General features: G+C 36.8%; 1 protein-coding gene and 1 long non-coding RNA gene across 2 annotated transcripts in view; one reads left to right on the top strand and one right to left on the bottom strand.

The window, feature by feature from the left end:
- Positions 1-14,865, top strand: part of LOC105449891 (leishmanolysin-like peptidase) — a 251,269-nt gene that overhangs the window by 551 nt on the left and 235,853 nt on the right. The gene's annotated exons all lie outside the window — the stretch shown is intronic.
- LOC105449890 lies at positions 10,647-12,729 on the bottom strand. The gene is made up of 2 exons (XR_974381.1): positions 12,601-12,729; positions 10,647-11,330 (listed from the first exon to the last, which is right to left on the bottom strand). It is a non-coding gene; the product is annotated as an uncharacterized LOC105449890 (long non-coding RNA).

Genomic DNA, 14,865 nt, shown 5'->3' with positions numbered 1-14,865 from the left:
CGTCGTCGTCGTCGTCGTCGTCGTCGTCGTCGTCGTCGTCGTCGTCGTCTCGTCGTCGTCTCTCTCTCTCTCTCTCTCTCTCTCTCTCTCTCTCTCTCTCTCTCTCTCTCTCTCTCTCTCTCTCTGCGCACGTTGCGCAGTAGTTGTTCTCCGTTCGCGGATTGATCGCGCTTAAACGACAGCGCAGCTCTCAAAACGCATTTCTCGACGCTTTCCTTCGTTACACAAACTATCGTAATACTGGTGGACGCTCTAAAGTGACGTAAATGGTGCGCAGCTCACCGTTACGAATTCGTTACGGTCCGCGAGCTTCTCGTACAGTTACGAATTTTATCGAGGCGTGAAATCACGCCGACTCCAACCGTGGCGATTAAAAGACGTGCGTGCACGCATGCATTATCTCATTTTCGCGCGGCGTGTTTCAACGCGCCATTCATACGTTCCGCCGATAGAAGGAAGACTTCGGTGAATGTTTCCATGCGCGACGGCGGGAGGGGGGAAACACGTGTTTTCGGAACAGCACGTGCTGCTGCGGGATGTCTCGGCGCGTTGACCTTCCACGAATCGTGCGTCGCGTTTCACGGACAGCCGAGCTCAACGGTTCACGGTTTATAGCTGTTGACATTATCGAGAGACGTTTATTGAGTAAAATCTCGGGTATTCTAGAGAGTTAAAATCAACGTGTATGCGTATTTGTGTGTGTTTCGTCAATACATTCCGCTATCTCTCCTGTTTTTCCGCTCGATCTCGCGTCGCATTGACAGTAGATACGCGAAATTCGCGAAATGTCGAGCAGCGTGTTGTAAGATTATATTAAACTCTTTGCAGTGCTAAATTCGAGATAAAGTTTTGTGACAGCTTGATTGATCGCATGATTCTTTAAGCATTCGAATCTGAACGATTATAATTGGCAATTATATTTTTAGAACTATAAAGTTTTTCAAATAGTAAAAATTTATGGAATCATGCATGTTATAGACTCGTGGATTGAATGAAAATGAGACCGAGATCTCTTTGGTCTCGGCTTATTTGTGAAAAACAATTTGAACTGCAAAGGGTTAATGTGTCATTTTGAAAGACGTTGATTTTATTTATGAGCAATAGAGATTTGTCATCGTCGCTATTTGAGGCACGAAATCGTTGCAGATAAGATAGTAATTTTATAATGATGTATTTAAAGATTAATATACCTCCGTCATTTATTGCCATTGGTTTACGCGATTTACGTACGTATACCGGTTGTCTGCATTGTCATTTCGAGGAAAATGGAATTGTATTTGGACGAGATAAATTGCAATGTAATGATTTAACTTCCTATTAAGCGCTTTCGATGTACGCTGCACTTTTGAGGATCATTTTCATTCCACCGTTACGGATATCGTTTATCTCATTAAATCTCTATCATTCGCCATAATATGCGTTCTTTAGACTGCATTGCATAATATTGCATAGAACGAACTTCGTTGATACTTGATGCTTAATGAATAATTCATAATTATCGTAATAATCATATCATCGATGAATATTAATTATATTAGTTGCAAATATTAATTATCGTACTGTTTCGCGAATGTTCATTGATCTATGGGGTATTCCATTATCTGACGTCATTTTATACATATACTATATAGTATTGGACAAACTTGTTAGAGCAGAAATAGTTTTGATAATTAACGTTTCTAAATGAAAAGCCTTTTGTGTGTGCTTTCTAATTCAACTATAAAATTAAATCTCTTAGTTGATTTTGTAATATTTTTGTTTTAACATATTTTGATTAGGAAGTATACAAAAAACAGTTAATATTGAAAATTGAAAATTTTATGAAAAAATTCTTGTCGAGCTTTAGTTAAAGAAAAATTGATTCCGCTTTGATTAAAAAGTCTGTGAAAGAACGGCGAGATTGATGGAATATACTGTATCGTATGACTTATATCTTGCGTCATTTATTGGGCACTGTAATAGGTTTGCGTAAATTTTAATTTTGTCCTTTGAGCGCGGACTATTTTTCGCACGACGGGAAACAATCGACAGATACAAGTTTTAAAAATCATGGATAGGCAGACAAAAGCCGACCATCCGTTTCCTTTTCCATCTCTCGGCCTTTTTTTGCTGAAAAAATAGAGTCAATTTTCAGGATTGGAACGGTTGATGGGTACGGATGATTCTCTATTCGCGGAACGCGAAGTAACTTGATTGACTTTTCACTTCTCGGTCAGATTTGACAATTTTCGTTGCGAAAGTCGACGTTAAAATGCCCTAGGAAATAAAAACGCAATAATCTTTAATTTGCAAGATTTTCACGCAGCAAGAAAGAATGAATTGTTATAATTATTATATGCCTATATACAATATCAAGCTTTTATATATAAAAACTGAATTTGCGATGCGTGAAATTAAAAATTTAGTGATGAGTTTTATTTTATTTTATTCTTAACTTTTTTTTATTAACCCGCAGTATGTGCGCAAAGAGCATTTTCGTGCCACTTCAAAATACAAATCCGGGTCAAAAATATATTTTTCTCCAGGGACTCGTTTATTTTCTTGCGCTAAAAAATAGTTCCATTTCGATACGAAATTGGGTGAAAAACCAGAATATTTTGATGGCACAGTGTTGTGCCCATGGGCGCAACTTCAGGATCTAACGATTCTATTGTTAACATATATGTACTGCATGCGAGTTTAGATATCATTCAAAGCGAAAATAAAAAATGTTAACATTCAATATTTTGTTTGGAGAAAATGGAAAGTAAACATATTCTATCGCGGTGTTAAAAATACAGAACAATGCGGTTATACATGCGATATATGCATTATGTCCGGTGTTAATCCCTAAATCTCTATAAATGTTGCATTAAACGAGCAATTTTTGAATAGTTGTCGATAAATCGAATTTTCCTCTTGTCTGCCTACGGTTAGGATTTACATTTGTGGTGCACAACTTATTTCTACTACAAACTAACTAGTTTCTAACGTTTTGGCGAACGAATCGAAGTGCTCCTAGTCGAAGTGCGGTTTTATATGTGAGTGTATTCGTTTTAAGGACCGTTTCAGCGAGAATTTGCATGCGAATGTAAAAGTTTACGGTCGTCCCACTCGTGGCTTACGGCACCTCGTACCTACTAGCATTCGGGGAACTTTTCTGTTTGGTGATCCCATCGTCATCACGTACCAATTTTGCGCTCTCCTAAAGACGTAACTCATTCTTCCGTATACGTACGATCGCCCGTTTTATTCTGTATAAAGTCTGACAATAAAAGAAACGTGGAATTATGCGAATTGCATGTCCGTCGTTGGTGTCCAGCCGAGCTGTTTACAGGCTGCTCTTTCCTGCCTCTCTAAGATTAATCTAATAATACGGAAGAATCGGGAATCGTACAAATTGGTGTTATGAACAGTTTAAGTTTATTTTTCTTTCAATTTATGTCATAATTTTTTCCTCTTAGTAAGAATTGCGTGATAATTTATTTATGTAACTATCAAAATTTTTTTCTTAACGAAAATTTTCTAAACGTGATACTAAAGTTGTACGGCGAAAATTAATTATTTCGAATTAAATGAACGAACAGGAAGAACGGGTGATATCTGAACCATCCAATGTCAAGATTTAAATCTGTTTGGCGCGACGAAATTGCACCTAACGTCTATAAAAGGAATAATTATACGTAATATCTTGCAATTCGCTCGCGCCGCGAGAAGTGTCGAGTTTTCACATTACGATTATCCTCGTAATTTTCCCCGGCTGGCTGCGAGAAGGACGCGCGGCGCGAGTGTCAAGTTTTCATTACGATTATCGGAAGTACTTCGCGCTCGCGCTTGCTGTCGCGACGAGAATAAAAGTAAAACGAAGGTCGCACGAATCTCGTAGGAAAAACTTTCCTACGAACGGGCTTCAATGAAAGTGTACGCGAATGGAATTTTGCTGGAGCACACGCGCGCGCGCGCGCGCTCTCTTCTCGGAGCGCAGAGTCCGGTATTTTTCTCCGGCACTGATTTATTTACGAGGCGGTCGGCTGAAATCTCGTGCGCAGAAAGGTTATTAAGAAACTCGATTCCCATCGAAGTTTATGGGGCTTCGTGAGACGTGCAACGATATATGCGACGGTGAGGGGCTTAAGAGGGAGGACATCGTGGAAACCGGACACGCGAGCTTTACGTAGGTATTGCATTTTTTCGACGATGCGTCGGCTCGGATCGATCGAGGGCGTTAAGACCTGTCTGCGCGGACAAATTATAGACGGTATACAGAATGGATGAAACATGATGGATTATCGGTGATGGTACATTCTCATCCGGTCAATCGGTATTTACACATCTCGTTCGAGGAAATGTTATTTCTCAAATATATATTTCCACGATGAAATATTCGATAAAATTCTCGATCACGGCCTCAGAGAAGTAATTAAATGCGTATTTATTTAATTCTGGTTGTAAACAAATTTTAGAACAATTTTTAATGTGCTGCGTGGAAAATATTCGCAATAATTAACGTTTGCTTAAATGAGGGCTAGTTTAATTTTTGTTATAATTATATTTTGGATAATATACTTAATTATGTTACGAATTTATTTATTAAATATTTATTAAATATTTTATTTGAAGAAAGTATATTCTATATTTATATAATAATTTCAATATACCACAAAATTATTTTATTAAATATTACTATCAATCTAACACAGTTTTGATTTTATTGCATGATACACAAGAAGTTATTTAAAATCTAGACATTACAATTTTATTTCAACGATCATTTTAATGATTGATGACAAACTTGACGGATTTATTCAATATTTAAAAAGAGAGATGGTGAAATTGATGACACGATATTAGCTATAATGAGGATATACCTATTCTAGAGTACATTTACGTTATCCCAAGCGTGGACGTTGCAATCTTTCGAAAGCGAGTTAGCACGTTGCAAAATCTTGTGCTCAATATAACGAATCGTCAAGGATTGTACTGAGAAACTTGCTGGTATAAATATGATTACATATATATGTATGTATATGTAGGTGGGAACAAAGAACAATAAAATCACTATCATACAATGAGAAATATTTTTGAAATTAATGGAGATCTACTTATTAGATTCACATATCTAGCAGCGACAATATAATATCAAGTTAATTATAATCACAAAAAAGATATGTATGTTACATGATTGAGTTAATTAATCGTAACTACAAAGAATATGTTATATAATCGAATTTTTTAAGAACATATTTTAATAACAGCATAGTAAAATAGGTATAACGTTACGTATAAAAGTTTGTGTCGTAGACTCGCAATATTGCTTCGAAAAGTGCATATTTATAAAATTCAAATTTTATGAACTTGTGCGCGGGAAGATAATGATTCATTTATAATATGTAGTTTTGTAATCCGATCATCTGAAGCCGGTTAATTAGGATCTTTGCAAGTCTATTCGCACGCAAACGCTCGATTAGTCGTACTGACGTTGACAAATAAAAAATACTACTACATAAGTCATTGCACTCGATCGAGAATAATACCACACGCAATAAGAATCATAACTAGAAAATATCTCTTGCAATTACCGTGAGTTTGCCGAACTGTGAAAAGTGAAACGTGGCAAGACGATAGATCTGGATCTGAAGGTAGACTGTAATAACATTGTTGATAAAAATAATGATTGTTACGATTGGTTTTGTTAAATATATGCAATTTGTTTACTAAGTATATTAAGTAAATAATTGGATAAAATATTTTAGTATCTAAAGAGCTTATTTAAAAAGAGATATATTATTTATAATTTAACACTCGAAAAAGTCATAATGTAATTAAACATTAATTAAATATTGATTTTTTATTATTATTTTATTTTCCGTGACATTACGATGTGTACATTACACAATTTGAAGTTAGACAAATTAAAGTTTTTGACAAATCTAAAGCAGGATTTCTAATAATTAAATATAAAAATTTTTTTTATTATAATCACACATAAATATAAAGTACGTTATTCCATATGTGTATTCCAGTTTTGTTTATGTAAAATTATGCAATACATTATAATATATTCAACGAATAAGGAATTAATGTATACAGATTGCGATTTTCTGCGAACGCAAATTCAGATAGAGAAGGATTTAAAAACCCGAGGCACGCGTGCGATTATGCCACATTTTATCCCGACCAAATATGGAAACGTGTGCAAGCTGTGCTTCGCCACTTGCGCCAACCGCTTTAACATACTCGCATTAACTGTTAATCAGGTCGGGCATACAGCACTCCTCATTAGTAGCTTCTGATTACGCGGCCTACTTAAATCAGTACGCAACAAAGCTTTCTAAATTGTTATTTGAATATTGCATCGCTACCGCGTTGCGCCGGGAGAGGAAGGATTTAATAACAAACGTATCGCATCTATGACCAAGGCCATGTATTATATCCGGTACGGTATATTACAGCAACGGGGGCGCGCGTTGACCGGGGGCCAAATTAAATTTCATCTCCATAACGTTTGTAACAACGGTGATCTGGTAACGCCGCGGCTCTTATCAATAGGTAATGATTATTACCCGCGCCCAGTTTCGCGTCGGTTCGTATGTCGCTCGTAACACGCGCTTCATCCGCCCTCGTCATCCCAATCATTTCATCAAAACATCCTACGTGGCGCATCCGTTCATGTTATCGGCGTTTGCTGTCGCTATCAGTAATCAGATGATGCATTCTGTGGTAACAAATTCGTACATATCATGATGGGGAAAACGCATGGGAAGCATCTTTCATCATCAATAAAAGCCTCTTATAAAAACACTATAATAAACATGTTTTATACAGTCACCAAACTAATTGACCGGACAATGCATTAATATATAGATAATTTCTAAAAATTCAAGATAGAGCAACTTTGTCAAAAATTATCGTAACATAATGATCGAAAAAGCATTTTACAGCTAAAAGTCTCTATTTTTAAAATCCATAATTCATTAAATAACTTACTGATTCTTTACAAAGCTGCACGGATGCAAATGGAGATGCATCAAAATTTTTTTACTAAATTTGCAAAGTTCCATGGAGTGAAACAAAAATCGCATACAAATGCGACTTACAGTGTTTGAAAGCGTGAATCTTTACCTTTAATTTGCACACTCGATCAGCATTGTGCAATTTTTTTTCACCGAGTTATTCAACTTTGAAGCAAAAATGACCTTTTTTGTTTCGATGTTGAATAACTCGGTGAAAAAAAATCGCACAAAGCTGATTGAGTGCGCAAATTAAAGATAAAGATTCACGCTTTCAAACGCTGTAAGTCGCATTTGTATTTCGCGATTTTTATTTCACTCTATGGAACTTCGCAAATTTAGTAAAAAAATTTTAGATTTGGTGCATCTCCGTTTGCATCGATGCAGCTTTGTAAAGAATGAGTAAGTTATTTAATGAATTATGGATTTCAAAAGTAGAGGTTTTAAGCTGTAAAATGCTTTTTTGATCATTATGTTACGATAATTTTTGACAAAGTTACTCTATTTTGAATTTTTAGAAATCATCGATATATTAACGCATTATCCGGTCAATTAGTTTGGTGACTGTACATATAACATAAATATGTAACCATTTCTGAAAAAATTCTGGAAATTCTTTTTCCCATAAAAAATTGGAGAAAATTAGCAAAATTATGAATGAGTTTATATGTCCTATTACAAAATTTAAAAAATTTTGTAATAGGACATATAAACTCATTCATAATTTTGCTAATTTTCTCCAATTTTTATTCCTATTAATCAGTTTGACCTTATATGTAAGAGAAATGATCAAATATACATCACACGGGAAAAAGAATTTCCAGAATTTTTCCAAAATGTGAAGTCGATCAGTTTGGCGTCTGACAGATTCATTTAAAACTTTTAAAATTATTCTATACAGTTTATTTGTATACGATATTAGAGTGATTTTACACAGATAATAAATTTCTTACTAACAATAATTTAATCATATATTGTTTGTAGCAATTAATGATAGTAGTGTGTGTGTTAGATAAAGTAATTACATTTGTACCATTACGTGATTAGAAATCAAACTGGAATTATGCTGTTTGCTTCATAATTTGATAAAGATATTTGTACCCCTGTATGCCTAAGGCAAAATATCGTGATAGCAATGGTCGGTAGGCAACCAGAACTGTTAACGAATGTCGAAATAAATCCAATTTTAAACTCGACGGTTACAAATGATTGGATGAACGTGTTCCGGTAGATAACTTCGATGAAACGTTCCTCCATTAATTGAACTTGCAATCAAGTCGAATTCGTTTAATCTAGACTGACTCCGGGCTGAGATTAAACTTTTTACGTTTGCGTAGAGCATTGATTGACCTCGAACGATGAACGGAAGATATGTAGTTGCGAAAGATAAATTGATTTGACGTAACGGATAGGTATTTTTTCAGAGGAAGCGTTCTCATATTTTCTACTCTTCTGATTCGCCCGTGAGTGACGGTTCCCAAAATTCTGAACACGAAGTAGAAAAACGCGCGACTCGATTTATTGAAAGAAATTTCATTACAACTCTCCTCTTTCTGAATTACTTTTTGGCGCTCACCTTGTACAGCGCGAAGAATAGCATTCCGTACGCGTTCCGATAGTTATCAGCTGTGTACGAACAAAAAGCGAATTAAAATGCTTCTAGAGTCGCTTTCCACGTTCGCTGTTGCTGGGAAAATGCAAACTTTCTCCCGGCAAGCCTGAGAATTTAATAAAACGAATCGCTCACTCGGGAGTAGTATAACGGTGTAACCTTAACCTCGATCAAAATAGTGGGACGTGAAATTGGCGGAGTCGCGCGTCACCGGAGCCGGATTACGTATTGCCTTTGCGGCCGCTTTGAAAGTTTCGGAGCATCGCTCGCTTCGAATGAAAATGGATGGCCGGCCGCTCTTCGTACGGCGCGACGTTCTCTCTTTTTTTTCTCCCTCCCCCTCCTCCTCCCCGCTTTTCTACCGCTACTGCGCTTGTTCTCGTCCTTTTGCCTTCCGTTTTTCCGCCGCTTTTTGCCCGGCCAACTTTTGCGTCCCTAGGGACCGCGCGAATTGCATAGCCATGCATATTCGGAACTTTCTGCCGGCGCGGCACCTTCAGTTCATCCTTTCGTTAATAAAGAACGACCCGTTTGGGACATCGATTCGATCGGAAAAACTGCCAACTAATTCCTCGCGTATAGGCGCATCGGAATCCGCTACCGCTTGTCTGTGTCCACGTAAAAAAGAGACGCGCGACGCGATTTGCCCGTAAGATAACATTTTTCGCGTCGCCGACAACATGCGCGAGTTTATCGATATAACAATTTTTTTTTCTGACGAAACTGATATTTGCAAATGTTTAATACTTTTTTCGTACACATATGCAGTTTTTCACTGTTATTGTTTACTGTTATAATTAAATCAGTCGAGTTAAATTCACGCTCGGCGTTTCAATTATCTTCAATTACTTCTCTCTACATCACTTTTTCGAAAGATTGAAATTTATCCATTGGGAAACTTAAAAGATCTTACATAATTAAATGTTAAAGGAAACTTTTATATGGCTAGAAACACATTTACTTCTTACAAGTATAAAAGATTTTAGACGTAAAAGATCTTACATAATTAAATGTTAAAATAAACTTTTATGTGGTTCGAAGCACATTTACTTGGTACAAGTATATAAAAGTTTCTTTAAATAAGAAATTGTTGAATTTTTTTAGATCACAATGTATAAAAAGAATATCGAATGTGTGTTACAATGTGTAGAAAGAATCTTTTCTTTCACATGAGACTATTTGAGTCTCTTGACAATTTGAAGCCAATCTTCAAAAAAGATTACTTCTATATATATTTTATATTCCTTGGTTTTATCACTTTTTCCAAATTTTTCGATTTGCGTGCGACAACCCTTACCGTGTTATTATAGGAACTTTATTGGCATAAATCCCACAGTCGAACGGCGTAAACGTGGGCGGTCGGCTGGGCCGTCTGTCCAACGACGGGTCGTAGTTTTCGCAGGAAACGTTCCGGATTAATCACGGCGAATTGTTTGAACAGACAATGGCAGTCACGGTAAACTCGAGGCGTGTGGGTGAATATGGTTTCAAGCGGGATACGAAACATTTCGAGAACGTCGCCACTGCGCTAATTAGTGGACCATTCGCAGATGAGCTTAATATTCCATTTCGTGAAAGCGGCCGCGTTTTACATTTTCCGCCACGCATACTGAGATATCGCGTATCTCAACCGTTGTCGGTCCTTCGCCGTGAGTTCGCCGGTCCGTTGTTGAATCCGTCCGTTTTTTCGTCCGACAACGCGGTCTTGATTGCGAAAAATTACGCCATTCTTGTGAATTTTGACAAAACTGTGACGAAGTCTTTTCACGGTTACAAATAGTCGCGATCTGTCGTGAGAGAATGACGGATTTTTGTACCGATTTGGTGTTATCAAATACACATAGTAGCATCCAGTACCTATAGAATGAATAATTCGTAAAAATACCCGAGAAAAGTAATAACTATTTATATATAATTTAAATAGAATTTAAATTATATATAAATGAAATAGTTGAGAGTTTATAATTGAGAACTATAAATATTTTTGCGTTTTTTCGAAGTGGATATACTGGTGATGGTTAAAAAAGTAATTAAACTCTCAGAGATTCTCAGACATAAATCTCTTTTTATTTTTGCACAAAGCGTGATATTCCGTAATACCCTTTTTCATGATCTTTTTACGATAGACGCTAAGTTGTCAACTCGCCGCGGTTGTTGAACTTATTATGCATTCCACGTTCAATCGCGACTCCCGCTTCCATTATTTATGTCATCTGCCAACTTGGCCAACCTATAAAATAGATATTCTTCTTGACCTGGAAGGAAGCGTTCGCGTGTCGGCGTCCCCGCGATGCACAATTTCTTGGCAGCGCGCCAAGCGTGACCCTCCAGACAATGTCACGCCCATCCTCACAAGTGTTGTAATTCCGGCGCTCTTGACGAAGTCCGGGTAACGAGGGGATCTTTGGGATGGACGCGCGAGAAGGAGCGCGGAAAGAAAGGAGCAGGGATTCCTCCTCGCGCGAGCGAAACACGGGAGATTTTCGATCCTGTAGATCCGGCACGTCGAACGAGAATCCGGAGCGAAGTGGCCTTCCGAAGTAAACCAATCTGGCCGGGGCTTTACGTCGCTTTCGTTCTCCGGTAAAAGTTCCCGCTTCATGTGGGCGGCCCCGTGTGCGCCATCGGGAATGCCGGTGTTGCAGTTCGTGGGTGGTCGAAGGTGGGATGAATGAAGAGGCAAACTGGAGTTGCGTTCATCGATCGGCCCATTCGCACGTGCACATACCCTGCGTCGTACAAGAAACTTAAGTCCCGACCGAGTAAAATAGGATTTCTTCCTTCTTGCCGATTGTAACGTAGATCAATCAGAGAGATACATGTACTCTTTGTCGAGTACTCCGAAAGCGGGGATTTTCGCTTTCCTATTGATAGATAGTCTGTCGATTATATCATGTTCGAAGGACTATCATTTCTGTTATAATGTAGATTGTTGACATTAATATCAATGCTATAATTTAATTCTCTGTCTTTTTGCTATATTAAGCATGAACTTGACTAAAAATTTAGCACGTTAGAAAAGCATTGACTACTTTCAAGTTGCTTAAAATTGCTTCTGAATGATATTTTTTTTAGGTTATTCTAAATGAATGAATGAAGTCTTCTTCTTTATAATTTTAATTTTCATAATATATACATTATGTGTATGTAAATATGTGCACAAATAGAAAAAAAATAGAAAGATTTTTTGATCGATAAAATTTCGCAATATACATGGTACTTTTTTTTATCTTGAATTTTTTTATATTAATTTTTTATTTTTGTCCTCTTTCTCTTTCTTATGATTCAAGTAAATACATTTCCACTTAGTACTTCGTATTTTATTATTCGAATGTATTATTCCGATTAATATTTCAATTGCACTCGAGTAAATCTGCTTATAAAAGATTAACTGTCCGAAAATATTTAGGCACCGTTCAATTAAACAGGGATTATTCCGTCGATAGCGATGATAGTGAATTACTAAGCGGTTTTACAATATCACGTAATATAGACGTTCACCGAGAAATTAAAATTTGAATTGCCTCATTTGGTTTAAATGTATCAATATTTATGAACAAATGGTTCGGCGATTAGGGGAGAGCGAATGTTTGTAGAGTAGAGTGGATTCGGTGGATTAACGCGAGACGAAAATAATGGTGTGCCTTCATCTCGATGCCGCTAGCTATTAATTCGCCCATAATTAATGATCGATTTGGATCGAAATCGAAATCAAGAGCCATGACGTCGTGGTTGATGCGGTTGCTTTAACGCAAATATTTGCCGCAATCGTGCCGCGGGGCGCGAGGACTTAGATTAAACTATTAATTATTCAACTATTGAGTGGCGTTTACAGACGGCGACGTTTAGCGTAGGTAAGTTCTATAAATGCGGTTAGGTTGCACAATTACATTTTCGATACAATTGTTCGTTTGCTATACTAGCGACTGCTCGATTAAATATGAATTAATTTATATTTTAATTTACGTCGCGCGCATCAAGTAATTTTAATTTACTTACTTGAACCGTTTTTGCTTCGTAAACAGTCGGTCAATATTAACTGTATTCAATTTTATTTGTCCAGTTGAAATCAGTTTATCCAGTCGCTTTCTTTAGCTTAAAATAAAAGTGTGAAAATTAGTTGTAAATTATGTATATTTCTTTCAATTTTTAAATTTTATATATTCAATATTAATTAAGATAATTTTATATTAAATAAATAGTGTATACACACACACGCGCGCGCGTGCATACACACAAAATTGGTAATTAAAATGTCTAAGTTTTTATTTTACTTTAATGTAATATATGTACATATCTTGGCATAAAATTTAAAAGATGTAACATATTTGCTCAATTAATTATCCATTAGATCTTAGTTTGTAACCAACGTGCCAGTGCAAGAAGCCAATTCGCGCTGATGCGTTATTAATCTATGGGAATACTCGTACATTGTATAGGAATGTAGATGATTTCTTACACAGCATACAGTATGAATAACAATGTTAATGAATTATATCACCGACGGTTAAAATACTTGAGAGAATCTCAGGTCTCTTGCGTAATAAATAATACATGTTGAGCGTGATATTTATAAGTTTCTTTGACACAGATTTATTCGTAAAATAATTTGGAAAATTTTTAAATCACCTTGATACATAACGCGTAGTGTAATTTCTTATAACGCCAACGCTATTAAAGCGTTTTAAGGTCGAAGCGCGAAACCTACTTTCAAAGAACTTTTATTGCGTTGCACACCGTGCTATACCGTGCTTAACAGAATATTTATTGGAGCTTGTCCGTAGTTGAAAGCGTGAAGTTCCTTGGCCGCGCTATAATACGCACATGGCCATCCGTAGGGTCATATCCGGAAAATTGGCGGAATTATGAAGGAATCGTACAATGGTACCTGCCGTTACACCGCGCTGAGAAGAATTATTCGGGCTTAATTTCACGGTTCTAAAGACGTAAGAAAAATCGTAGTTAGTGGCATACTGTAAACAACGGGGAACGTGCGAGTTGAACCACTATATTTAGAAAACTAACATTTATTGAACGATATACCTATGTATACCCATTGGTATTTTTCTTTCAAACGATTGTGTAAACTTTAGCTGTAAAATGACCATATTTCGCGGTCAGCTTTTAGTTTTCGCAATTAAGAATTAGGTACTTTATGTAGACTTTAAAAAATTAAGATCTTCAGTATTCTAAAGTTTCTCCAAAATTATTGCAGTACAATTTTTCAAATAATCGTAATAGATAAAAAGAAAAAAAGGCAACGATAGAAATAGGGAGGGAGAAAGATTAGTAGGTGTAATTTTATTTTGAAATATTATAATGCGTTTAAATAATTAATAAATCGTGAATGTAACCTATACAAAATTAGAATTAACAGTTCAAGAGTAGAATTCAACAAGAAAAGTAGAATTTCCTGTATTATTTCACCTTGTGTCCACGGTTACATCTGTGATCACGATTGTACTAGTTATGCTATCAGCCGAGAGGGAGAATCACGTCAGAAGCTCATTGTATTTCATTGGAATCACGAGCGAGTTCAAACAGCGAGGTCAGGACACAACTGACTTTGTCGATTCGATGAGATTCACCCGCTCGGGATGCGTTTCACGGCACGTCTTCTCGGACGAGGTCGGAGGGCACAATCTCTGATATCTGCGAAGGACCCGCGCCGGAGAGGGACACGCCACGCCGCTTGATTTTACAACTCGAGAAGTTGCCCGCGAAAGTTTCCGTTGAAGAGTTCGGAGTTTACCGCTTCTTGTGCAAATAACGTTTCGTACGCTAAACTTATTCCGAGATAGAGGGTGCCGCTCGCGTTCGCGCGCGCGCGCGCGCATACGCAGGTAAAACTTTTGCCTCGCGTTTTCCTACCGTCTATTCTCTTTTGATATAGCGCACTTCCGCGTTCGCGCCAGATACGCACCCGATGCTTTGTAGGTATTGCGTGAAACAAGGAGCGCGAATTTAACGCGCGCACCTTTCTCAAATCGGGACTTTCTCGAGATTAAAAGACCGTATCTTTTAGAGTTTCTTTTACGTGTTTTGTTTGCGCCTGACATAAGTTCATTTCAAAAGATCTGAGTTACTTTAGAGATGAAGAATAATAATAATAGATATTTCTTAACATTTAAACAATATATAATAGAAAGAGATAGAGAAATACGTACACGGAAAGAACGATTTTGTTAAAAGGTCTAAAAATTTTGCTAAAAACAGATCTGAAAATAATTTTTTATTAAATCATCAAAATAATTTGTTGGAATG

Source organism: Wasmannia auropunctata, unplaced genomic scaffold (assembly GCF_000956235.1).
Source record: "Wasmannia auropunctata unplaced genomic scaffold, wasmannia.A_1.0 LD336071.1, whole genome shotgun sequence".
Classification (NCBI taxonomy): domain Eukaryota; kingdom Metazoa; phylum Arthropoda; class Insecta; order Hymenoptera; family Formicidae; genus Wasmannia; species Wasmannia auropunctata.
Note: the sequence above shows the minus strand (reverse complement) of the source record. Positions and strands in the feature narration are given on the sequence as shown.